We start from the raw sequence: 13,357 nt of genomic DNA, 5'->3' as shown, positions 1-13,357 counted from the left end.
TGAGGTTATTGAGATTTCTCTTGGCAATCTTGATTCCAGCTTGTGCTTCTTCCAGCCCAGCATTTCTCTTGATGTACTCTGCATATAAGTTAAATAAGCAGGGTGACAATGTACAGCCTTGATGTACTCCTTTTCCTATTTGGAACCAGTCTGTTGTTCCATGTGCAGTTCTAATTGTTGCTTCTTGACCTGCATACGGATTTCTCAAGAGGCAGGTCATGTGGTCTGGTATTCCCATCTCTTTCAGAATTTTCCACAGTTTATTGTGATCCACACAGTCAAAGGCTTTGGCATAGTCAATAAAGCAGAAATAGATGTCTTTCTGGAACTCTCTTGTTTTTTCGATGATCCAAAGGATATTGGCATTTGGTCTCCGGTTCCTCTGACTTTTCTAAAACCAGCTTGAACATCTGGAAGTTCACGGTTCATGTATTGCTGAAGCCTGGCTTGGAGAATTTTAAATATTACTTTACTAGAGTGTGAGATGAGTGCAGTTGTGCGGTAGTTTGAGCATTCTTTGGCATTGCCTTTCTTTGGGATTGGAATGAAAACTGACCTTTCCCAGTCCTGTGGCCACTGTTGAGTTTTCCAAATTTGCTGGCATATTGAATGCAGCATTTACAGCATCATCTTTCAGGATTTGAAATAGCTCAACTGAAATTCCATCACCTCCACTAGCTTTGTTCATAGTATTGCTTTCTAAGGCCGACTTGACTTCACATTCCAGGATGTCTGGCTCTAGGTGAGTAACCAAACCATCATGTTTATCTGGGTCATGAAGATCTTTTTTGTACAGTTCTTCTGTGTATTCTTGCCACCTCTTCTTAATATATTCTGCTTCTGTTAGGTTTATACCATTCCTGTCCTTTATTGAGCCCATCTTTGCATGAAATGTTCCCATGGTATCTCTAATTTTCTTGAAGAGATCTCTAGTCTTTCCCATTCTGTTCTTTTCCTCTATTTCTTTGCATTGATCGTTGAGGAAGGCTTTCTTATGTCTTCTTGCTATTCTTTGGAACTCTGCATTCAGATGGGAATGTCTTTCCTTTTCTCCTTTGCTTTTCGCTTCTCTTCTTTTCACAGCTATTTGTAAGGCCTCCCTAGACAGCCATTTTGCTTTTTTGCATTTCTTTTCCATGGGGATAGTCTTAATCCCTGTCTCCTGTACAGTGTCACGAACCTCCATGTATAGTTCATCAGGCATTCTATTAGATCTAGTCCCTTAAATCTATTTCTCACTTCCACTGTATAATCATAAGGGATTTGATTTAGGTCATACCTGAATGATCTAGTGGCTTTCCACACTTTATTCTATTTCATTATGAATTTGGCAATAAGGAGTTCATGATCTGAGCCACAGTGAGCTCCCGGTCTTATTTTTGCTGACTGTATAGAGCTTCTCCATCTTTGGCTGCAACGAATATAATCAATCTGATTTCAGTGTTGAGCATCTGGTGATGTACATGTGTAGAGTCTTCTTTTGTGTTGTTGGAAGAGAGTGTTTGTTATGACCAGTGCGTTGTCTGGGCAAAACTCTGTTAGCGTTTGCCCTGCTTCATTCTGTGCTCCAAGGCCAAATTTGCCTGTTATGCCAGGTGTTTCTCGACTTCCTACTTTTGCATTCCAGTCACCTATGATGAAAAGGGCATCATTTTTGGATGTTAGTTTTAAAAGGTCTTGTAGGTCTTCATAGAACCATTCAACTTCAGCTTTTTCAGCGTTAGTCTTTTGGGCATAGGCTTGGATTACCATGATATTGAATAGTCTTCCCTGGAAACGAACAGAGATCATTCTGTCATTTTTGAGATTGCATCCAAGTACTCCATTTCGAACTCTTTTGTTGACCATGATGGCTACTCCTTTTCTCCTAAGGGAATCCTACCCACAGTAGTACATATAATAGTTGAGTCTTACTTTTTCATATATATATATATATATATATATATATATATATATTTAAATCTAATCTTCTGTGTTTTCATTTTGCTTAGAGCATTTACTTTTATGTAATTATTGATATGGATAGATTTTCATGCTCAGTCATTCAGTCACATCTGACATTTTGTGACCCCATGGACTGTAGTCCACGAGCGTCCTCTGTCCATGGAATTCTCCAAGCAAGTATACTGGGGTGAGTTGCCATTTCCGACTGCAATTGATAGATTTAGGCCTATAATTTTATTATATTTCTGTTTGTTTGCTTTGTTTTTTTTTTTTTCAAGTTTCACTGAAACAAAATTAACAACAGCATTGTAAAGTTTAGTATGTACAGTACAATGATTTTTAATAAGTATTTGTTTTATTGAAATATATTTGATTTATAATATTGTTTTCAGATGTAGAACATAGTGATTCAGTATTTTAAAGATTATATTTCATTAAAATTTATTACAAGATTGGTATCCCACTCCAGTATTCTTGCCTGGAAAAGCCCCATGGACAGAAGAAATTGGTGGGCTATGATCCATGGGGTGGTAAAGAGACGGACACGACAGAGCATGCACACACACACACACACACACACACACACACAATGGGTATAATTCCTGTGCTATGCAATATAATCTTCTGCTATCCACTATATATATAATTGTTTGTATCTCTTACTACCATACTCCTAATTTGTCCCTTCTCTCATCCTCTGCCCCTTGTCTTCTATATCTGTGGGTCTGCTTGTGTTTTACACATACATTTTTTTGTATTATTTAAAAAATTCTATATGTAAATGATATACAGTATTTTTGTCTGTCTGACTTACTTCACTGAGTGTAGTATTTTCTAGGGCCATCCGCATTGCTGAAAATGGCATCATTTTATTCTTTTATGGCTGTGTAATACTCTTTTATATATACACTCATCACATCTTCTTTTTACATTTATCTGCTGATGGGCACCTGGCTAGCTTCAATATTTTGGCAAGTGTAAGTAGAGCTTCTATGGACATTGAAGTGTATGTATCTTTTTGTTTCAGTGCTTTTGTTTTGTTTTGTTTCTGGATTTATACCCAAGAGTGGAGCTGTTGGATCATATGGTAGTTCTGTTTGTAACTTTTTGATTAAAATCTATACTATTATGGAATATCCATAATGTTTTCCACAGTGGCTGCTCCTACTTACATCCCCATCAAAGTGTGCAAGAGTTGCCTTTTCTCTATATTCTCTCCAACATTTGTCACTTGTAGACATTTTGATGATAGCCATTGTGACAGATGTGAGGTGATATCTCATAGGGTTTTGATTCACATTTCTCTAAAAGTGATATCAAGCATATTTTTGCATGCCATCTGTATGTCTTCTTAGGAAAAATATTCAGTACTTCTGCCTAGTTTTTTGTTTTTATTTTTTAAATATTGAGTTGTATGAACTTTTTATATATTTTGGATATTAATCCTATTGTCAGTCATATCATTTGCAAATAGTGTCTCCCACTTCATAGGTCTCTTCTCATTTTGTCAGTGATCTCCTTGGCTGTTCAAAAGCTTCTAAGTTTAATTAGGTACTTTTTTTTTTTTTGCCTTGGGAGACAAACTCAAAGAAATTTTGCTAATATTTGTATGGTAGAGTATTCTGCCTGTGTTGTCTTCTAGGAGCTTTAATGGTTTCAGATCTTTAATCAATTTTTTTTTTTTTTTGTATATTGTATGAAGAAAGGTTCTATCCTCATTGTTTTACATGTGGTTGTTCAGTTTTCCCAGCACCACTTACTGAAGAGGGTATCGTTTCTTTATTATCTTTTCTCTTGCCTCCTTTGTTAAGATTAATTGACCATAAGTATGTGTATTTTTTCCTAAGTTTTACATTCTGTTCCATAGATCTATGGGTCTATTTTTGTGTCAGTATCATGCTGTCTTGATTATCATAGCTTGGTAGTATAGTCTGAAGTCAGGAAGCGTGATACCTACAGCTTTGTTCTTCTTTCTCAAGATTGTTTCGGCAAACCAGGATCTTCTGTAGTTTCATATGTACTTTAAGTTTTTTTTTTTTTTTTTTTTAGTTCTTTGAAAAATGTAAGAGTGTTTTGATAGGATTGAATATGGAGATTACTCTAAATGGTATGGGGATTTAAACAATATTAATTATTTCAATGTGAGAGAACAGGATATATTTTCCATTTCTTTGTATCATCTTTAGTTTCCTTCATCAGTATTTTATAGTTTTCAGAGTACAGGGTTTTCACCTCCTTGATTTAAGTTTATTTCTAGGTATTTTATTCTTTTTGATGAGACTTTAAATGAGCTTCCCCCCTACTTTCTTTTTTTGATGTTATTAATATATAGAAAAGCAACAGATTTCTGTATATTAATCTTGTATTCTGTAAGTTTACTGAATTCATTCAGTTGTTCTAATAGTTTTGGAGTAGAGACTTCAGGGTTCTCTATGTATCTGCTATCTGCAAATAGTGACAGTTTTATTTCTTCCCTTCCAATTTGGATGCCTTTTATTTCTTTTTCTTGACTGATTGCTGTAATTAGGTCTTCAAATAATATGTTAAAAAGAAGTGGTAAGACTGGCCACCCTTCACTTTTTTTTTTTTTTCCTCTTAATTTAAAAGGTTTTCAGCTTTTCACCTTTGAGTATAATGTTAGCTGTGGGTTTATCATAAATGACCTTTATTATGTTGAGATGTATTCCCTGTCTACCCACTTTGATGAGAGTTTTTGTCATGAGAGTTTTTGGATGTTGAATATCAGATGTTTTTTTTCTGAAATATATGTGTTATTTTTATTCTTTATTTTTAGAGGTATTGTGTCACATTGAAGTGAAGTAAAGTGGCTCAGTCGTGTCTGACTCTTTGCAAATCCATGGACTGTGGCCTACCAGGCTCCTCTGTCCATGGGATTTTCCCGGCAAGAGTGCTGGAGTGGGCAGCCATTTCCTTCTCCAGGGCATGTTCCCAACGCAGGGATTAAAGCCAGGTCTCCCACATTGTAGGCAGACGCCTTACCATCTGAGCCATCAGGGAATGAGGATTGCATCACATTGATTGATTTGCAGCAGTTGGACCAGTCTTGTGTCCTTGAAATAAATCCAACTTGATCATGGTATGTAATACTTTTTATATATTGTTGGATTCAGTTTGCTAATATTTTGTTGAGGATTTTTATATGTATCTTCCTCAAAGATATTGGCCTGTAATTTTTTTCTTTGTCTTCTTTTGTTATCTATGCAATGCCTGACTAGTAGAACAGATTTGGGAGTGTTCTGTCCTCTGGTTTTATGGTCTTTCCCTGGTGGCTCGGATGGTAAAGCGTCTGCCTACAGTTTTGGAGTCCTGGGTTTGATCCCTGGGTCGGGAAGATCCCCTGGAGAAGGAAATGGCAGCCCACTCAAGCGTTCTTGCCTGGAAAATCCCATGGACAGAGGAGCCTGGTAGGTTACAGTCCATGGGGTTGCAAAGAGTCAGACACTGAACCACTTCACTTCACTTTATCCTCTTCAGTTTAGGGAGATAGTGAGAGAAGGATAGGCATATTATATATTTATATGTTTGATATAATCCCCCAGAAGGCATTTGGTCCTGGGACTTTGTTTTCAGGAAATTTATTTTATTATAAATTCAATTTCACTATTAGTGATTGGACCGTTCAACTTGTCTTTTTCTTCTTGATTCGGTATTGGTAGCTTATATCTTTCTAGAAATTTGTCTATTTCTTCTAGATTTTCCAACTTTGACATATAATTGTTCATAGTACTTCCCTATGATATTTCATATATCTGTGGCATTGGTTGTTTTTGCTTTTCCTCTTTCATTTCTTATTTTGTTTATTTGGATCCTCTCTTTTCTTCTTGGTGAGCTTGGCTAAAAGTTTATCAATTTTGTTTATCTTTTCAGAAAAACAGCTCTTGGGTTTACTGATCCTTTCTACTATTTTATTTGGACCTTTATTATTTATTTTACTAAGACTTTTAAATAAAAAGGTCTCCATTTTTATTTTCTCTATGATCTTAATTATTTTCTTCACTCTGCTAACTTTGAGCTTTGTTTGTTTTTTTTTAAATCTTTTAGCTGGTTGGTTAGATTTGAGGGTTTTGTTTATGTGTTGATGAAAGGCCCTATACTGCTACAAAAATTCACCTTAGAATTATTTTTGCTGCATCGCATAGATTATGGAGTGTTGCATTTTTTTTTTTTTTTTTTAGTTTTCTGGTAGCATCTTTATTTTAATTTTAATTTTATTTTTAAACTTTACATAATTGTATTAGTTTATTTTCATTTGTCTCTAGATGTTTTCTGATTTTCTCTTTAATTTATTCACTTGGTTTTTTTTTTTTTTTTTTGGTAGTAGCATGATGTGTAGTGTCCACATTTTTCTTTTACAAATTTTCTTTCTGTCTTTGATTTTTTGTTTCATGCTTTTGTGGTTGGAATAAATTCTTGGTATAATTTCTATCTTCTGAAATAATTTCTATCTTCTCAAATAATTTCCTGAGACTCATTTTGTGGCCTACTGTGTTATCTGTACAGTAGAACATTTCATGTGCACTTTAAAACAATGTTTATTCTGCTTTTGGGGGATGTGGTTTCTTATATGTGGTATCAATTGTGTCACTTAAGACCATTGCTGCTTTACGTATTTTCTTTCTGGATGATCTGTCCACTGATAAGCAGAATGTTAAATTCCTCTACTATTATTGTATACTTGTCAATTTATCCCTTTATCTTTATTCAGTTCAGTTCAGTTGCTCAGTCATGTCCAACTCTTTGTGACACCATGAACCACAGCACACCAGGCCTTCCTATCACCAGCTCCCAGAGTCCACCCAAACCCATGTCCATTGAGTCGGTGATGCCATCCAACCTTCTCATCCTTGGCCATCCCCTTCTCTTCCTGCCTTCAATCTTTCCCAGAATCAGGGTCTTTTCAAATGAGTCAGCTCTTCGCATCAGGTGGCCAAAGTATTGGATGAATATTCAGGACTGATTTCTTTAGGATGGACTGGTTGGATCTCCTTGCAGTCCAAGGGACTCTCAAGCGTCTTCTCCAAAACAACAGTTCAGAAGCATCAATTCTTCCAAGCTCAACTTTCTTTATAGTCCAATTCTCACATCCATACATGACCACGGGAAAAACCATAGCCTTGACTAGACGGACTTTGTTGACAAAGTAATGTCTCTGCTTTTCAAAATGCTGTCTAGGTTGATGATAACTTTTCTTCCAAGGAGTAAGCATGTTTTAATTTCATGGCTGCAATCACCATCTGCAGTGATTCAGGAGCCCAGAAAAATAAAGTCAGCCACTGTTTCCACTGTTTTCCCATCTATTTCCCAGGAAGCGATGGGACCGGATGCCATGATCTTAGTTTTCTGAATGTTGAGTTTTAAGCCAACTTTTTCACTCTCCTGTTTAGCTTTCATCAAGAGGTTCTTTAGTTCTTCTTCATTAGTATTATGGAGAAGGCAATGGCAACCCACTCCAGTACTCTTGCCTGGAAAATACCATGGATGGAGGAGCCTGATAGGCTGCAGTCCATGGAGTCGTGAAGAGTTGGACACGACTGAGTGACTTCACTTTCACTTTTCACTTTCATGCATCAGAGAAGGAAATGGCAACCCACTCCAGTGTTCTTGCCTGGAGAATCCCAGGGATAGCGGAGCCTGGGGGGCTGCCGTCTTTGGGGTCGCACAGAGTCCGGCATGACTGAAGGGACTTAGCAGCAGCAGCAGCATTAGTATTAGCTTTATATATTTAGGTGTTCCTGTATTTGGGGTAATGTCCTCTTATGTATTGGTCCTCATATATATTTGGTGTAATGTCCTCTTATGTATTGGTTTCTTTTTCATTATATAATGGCTTCCCTGATAGCTCAGTTGGTAAAGAATCCAATTGCAGTACAGGAGACCCTGGTTCAATTCCTGGGTCAGGAAGATCCCTTGGAGAAGGGATAGGCTACCCATTCCAGTGTTATTGGGCTTCCCTTGTGGCTCACCTTGTAAAGAATCTGCCTGCAATGTGAGAGACCTGGGTTCAATCCCTTGGTAGGGAAGATTTCCTGGAGAAGAGAAAAGCTACACAGTCCAGTATTCTGGCCTGGAGAATTCCATGAAATATATAGTCCATTGGGTCACATCCATTGGGTCACAGAGTCAGACATGCTGAGTGACTTTCACGTTCACTTTGTCCTTTGCTGTGGCCTTCACTTTAAAGTTTATTTTGTCTGTTAAGAATTTTGCTACCTCTGCTTTCTTACCATTTTCATTTGTATGAAATATTTCTTTTTGTGTTTCCTCATTTTCAGTCTGTGTTTGTCTTTTACCCTGAAGTAAGTCTCTTGTAAGCAACATATTGAAATTTTCTGGGTGTTTTTGTTTGTTTTATTTTTAAATTATTATTATTATTTACTTTACAATTTTGTATTGGTTTTCCCATACAGCAACATGCATCCACCACAGGTGTACACATGTTCCCCATCCTGAACACCCCCCTACCTCCTCCTTCCCCATACCATCCCTCTGGGTCATTCCAGTGCACCAGGCCCAACCTTCCTGTATCCTGCATCGAACCTGGACTGGTGATTCATTTCTTATATGATCTTATACATGTTTTAATTTTTTATTTTTATATAATGAAACAGCTTGTGTTTAGCTCATTGACATTTAGAGTAATTATTGACAGATGTGCTTATTGCCATTGTATTACTAGTTTTCTGGTTGTTTTGGTAGCTCTCTTTTCAATTACTGTCTTGGTTTCTTCTCTTGTTTGATTATTTTTTTAGTAGTTTGTTTTTGGGTTTTGCATAGCTATTGTAGGTTTTTGATTTGTGTTTACCATGGGATTTTTATATGTTGACCTATAACTATATCTACTTGTTTTAAACTGATGGTCATTTAAGTTCAGACACATTCTAAGACATCTACATTTTTTTATTCTTCTCACCACATTTTATGGTTTTAGTGTCATATTTTACACCTTTATGCTTATGCCTTAATTGTTTATTGTGGTTATATTTGCTTTTACCTTTTTTTTGTATCCTGCATACTGGTTTACCTAAGTGTTTAATCTTCAATTCTTACAGTATTTTGGGACTCTATCCTATATATTTGCCTTTCTTAGAGGAATTTTTCATTTTGTATAGTTTTTTTACTTCATTTCAATTTAGAAAAGACCTTTAAACATTCCTTTTGGGATAGATTTAGTAATGATGAATTCTGTTAGTTTTTGCTTCTCTGAGAAAGTCTTTATCTCTCTTTCTATTCTAAATGATAATCTTGATGAATAGAGTATTCTCGATCACAGGTTTTTCATTTTCAACACTTTGAATACATCATGCCCATCCTTTTTGACCTGAAACATTTCTACAAATAAATCAATTGATAGCCGTGTGGAAATTGCTTGTATATGACTCTTTGTTTTTCTTTTGCAGACATTATAATTCTCTTTATATCTTTAATTTTGCCATTTTAATTATAATATATCTTGATGTCTCTCTGTTTTGGTTCATCTTGTTTGGGACCCTTTGTTCTTCTTATACCTGGGTATCTGTTTCCTTCTTCACATTTTGGATGTTTTTAGCAATAATTTTCTCAAATACATTTTGAATCATCTTCTCTCTTTTTCTTCTGGAACCCCTATAATGAGAATTTGGAATAATTAATGTTATCCCAGTTGCTGTGGTATTTAGTTGCTAAACTGTATCCAACTCTTTGCAACCCCATAGACTGTAGTCTGCCAGACTCTTCTGTGCATGGGATTTCCCAGGCAAAAATACTGGAGTGGGTTGCCATTTCCTTTTCCAGGGGATTTTCCTGACCCAGAGGGTGAACACATATCTCCTGCACTAGCAGGTTGGTTTTTTACCACTGAGCACCAGCCCAATGTTATATCAGAGATCACTTAACTTGCTTTCACTGTTTATTTATTTTTGGCCACTGCTCTGATTGGGTAATTTCCATTACTCTAGCTTTTGGATGACTTGTGTGTTCTTATGTATCTCTTAGTCTACTATTCATTTCTTCTAGACTTTTTTTAAGCTATTGAAATCCTCATGTCTAATTGGGCCTTTTTTATATTTTCTGTTTCCTTGTTACAATATTCAGTGATTATATCAATTTTTTTCATGATTCAGTTAATATTGTTATTACTGTTTTTTGAATTCTTTATCTGTTAAATTGTTCATTTCTGCTTCATTTTTTCCCCAAGTGTTTCGTCTTGCTATTTCAATTATAATTAGCCCCTCTCACTTTTCATTTTGCTTAACTTTCTCTGCCTCTATGAATTTAAATGAAACTATTACCTATTTGATGTTGAAGGGGTGTTTTTTATGTAGAAATGTCCTTATGCAGACTGCACGTGTCTGATATCTTAGGTGGGAGAGCTGGTGTTGGCACAGATGCCAGTTGCATCTTTCCTCAGAGTGTGCAGGCAGGTATCACCATGGCAGGAGATGGGACTGGAGATAGAAGGAGAAGAGCTGGTGCACACTGTTAGGCAGAACTCTCTTTTTTCTCATTGGCTATTATCATACTGTCATGGGCACAATCTTAAGTTGCTGTAGCAGAAGCACTGACAGTCAGGATCAAGTTTGCAGCATTGTGGTCTTTAAATGTGTGTTGTTTTGCCTCTTCCTGCATGAGGATCTTTACCTCAGAGAAGAGTGCTTTTGTGTAATCTGCTTTTTCTTCTGAGTCTCCTCCCAAGAGTATATGCAGATACTAACCCAATAACTTTTCTTCCCTTCCTATCGATTTATGTGTGTATCTTTCTTACAGGCTTGGTTTATCTGGAATCCTGCCCCCAGTTTCCAGTTAGTTTTTAGTAAGAATTGTTTCATATTTATACACCTAAATTTTTGATGTGTTCAGGAAGGGAGATAAGCTCCACATCCCCTTATTCTGTCTTTTTGATCTCCCTTTCTACAGTATAATGATTTGACTTACATACATTGTGAAATACTTATCACAATACGTTTGGTGAAATCCCATCATCTCATATACATACAAAATTAAAGAAATAGAAAAAACATTTCCCTCATGATGAAAACTCTTAACTCTCTTAAGATTTACTTTCTTAATAACTTTCATTTGTAACACATAGCATTATTATATACATTTTACATTGTATCCCTCAATTCAGTTCAGTTGCTCAGTCATGTCTGACTCTTTGTGACCCCATGGACTGCAGCACGCCAGGCCTCCATGTCCATCACCAACTCCCAGGGTTTACTCAAATTCATGTTCATTGAGTCAGTGATGCCATCCAACCATCTCATCCTCTGTCGCCCCCTTCTCCTCCTGCCTTCAATCTTTCCCAGCAGCAGGATCTTTTCAAATGAGACAGTTCTTCACATCAGGTGGCCAAAGTGTTGGAGTTTCAGCTTCAGCATCAGTCCTTCCAATGAATATTCAGGACTGATTTCCTTTAGGATGGACTGGTTGGATCTCCTTGCAGTCCAAGGGACTCTCAGGAGTCTTCTCCAACACCACAGTTCAAAAGCATCAGTTCTTCAGAGCTCAGCTTTCTTTATAGTCACTTACTTTATATGTAGAAGTTTGTATCTTTTCACTGCCTCTGTCCATTTCCCCTCCTCTTACCTCTGGTCATCACAAACCTGATCTCTCTTTCTGAGTTTGTTTGTTTTTGAAGTATAATTAATTTCCAGCACTTTCTTAGTTTCTTTTACACAACACGGTGATTTGATATTTCAATACCTCTCAAAGTTACCACCTTGATAAGTCCTGCTATGATATGTCAACAAAGATATTACATATTTTTTAACTTTAATCTTAAATTTAACTTTAAATGTCATGTCCATGACTCATTTATTTTGTAGCTGGAAATCTGTAACTTTTGATCTTCCTCACCTATTTCTTTCTCCCTTCCAATCTATCCCCTCTAGTAACCACCTGCTTATTCTCTGTATCTATAACTGTGTTTCTGTTTTTTTTTTATATTGGTTCATTTATTCTTATTTTTTAAGATGCCATATATAAGTAAAATTATAAAGTATTTGTCTTTCTTTATCTGATTTATTTCCCTTAGCATAATACCCTCTAGGTCCATCCATGTTGTTGCAAATGGCAAGATTTCATTCTTTTTGTGAATTACACTGTATATGTATAGCAGATCTTCTTTATGCACTTATTGACTGATGGGCACTTAGGTTGTTTCTATGTATTGTCTATTGTAAGTCATGTTGCAATGACACAAACAGATGGAAAGAGATGCCTTACTCATGGTTTGGGGAAAAAAAATAATATTGTTAAAATGACCATACTACAACAATGCAAGCTACAGACTCAGTACAATCCCTATCAAAATTCAAATTACATTTTTCATAAGCTAGAACAAATAATCTGAAAATTTGTGTGGAAACACAAAAGATTCTGAATAAGTAAAACAATCTTGAGGAAGAAGAACAAAGCTGAAGATATTATACCTCCTTTAAACTATACTACAAAGCTACAGAAATCAAGTATGGTACTAGCGTAAAAGCAGACACATAGCTCATATGAACAGAAGAGAATGAGCTCACATTTACAAGGGCAGTTAATCTATGCCAACAGAACAAGAATAGGCAATGGAGAAAAGACAGTCTCTTTAAAAATGGCGTTGGAAAAACTGGACAGCTACATGCAAAAAAATCAAATTGAGCTAATCTCTCACACCATACATAAAAAATAAATTCAAAATGTGTTAAAGACTCAAATGTAAGACTTAAACCCATAAAGCTTCTGGAAAAAAAAATATAGACAGCATGATTTTAAACATTGTTTTTTTTTTTTTTTTTTTAATTAATGTTTTTGGCTATATCTCCTCAGGCAAGGGAAACAAAAGCAATAAATAAACTATTAAGAATACATCAAATTAAAAAGCTTGTGCACAGTAAGGGATAGAAAGTACAAAAAAGTGAAAATACTTCCTATTGAATGGGAGAAGATATTTGCAAATAATATGTCATAAGGGATTAACATCCAAAATATGCAAAGAATTCATAAACTTCAACTTAAAAGGGCTTCCCTGATAGCTCAGTTGGTAAAGAATCTGCCTGCAGTGTGAGAGACCTGAGTTTGATCCTTGTGTTGGGAAGATCCCCTGGAGAAGGGAAAGACTAACTACTCCAGTATTCTGGCCTGGAGAATTCCATGGACTATTTAGTCCAGGGGTCACAAAGAGTCGGACATGACTGAGCGACTTTCATTTTCACTTTCAACTTAAAAAAAAAAAAAAAAAGCAATTAAAATACGGGCAGAGGATCTGAATAGGCTTTTTCTCAATAAGATATACAAATGGCCAACAGGCATATGAAAAGACATTCAACATCATTAATATTACATCAGGGAAATGCAAATCAAAACCACAATGATATATCACCTCCAATGTCAGAATGGCTATTCTCAAAAAGATAGCAAGTAACAAATA

At 36.0% G+C, this 13,357-nt stretch overlaps 1 protein-coding gene across 1 annotated transcript in view; it reads left to right on the top strand.

Moving 5' to 3' along the window:
* CA10 (carbonic anhydrase 10) overlaps positions 1-13,357 on the top strand; it is an 845,692-nt gene that overhangs the window by 263,393 nt on the left and 568,942 nt on the right.

The sequence above is a fragment of the Bos taurus genome, chromosome 19 (assembly GCF_002263795.3).
Source record: "Bos taurus isolate L1 Dominette 01449 registration number 42190680 breed Hereford chromosome 19, ARS-UCD2.0, whole genome shotgun sequence".
Lineage (NCBI taxonomy): Eukaryota > Metazoa > Chordata > Mammalia > Artiodactyla > Bovidae > Bos > Bos taurus.
Note: the sequence above shows the minus strand (reverse complement) of the source record. Positions and strands in the feature narration are given on the sequence as shown.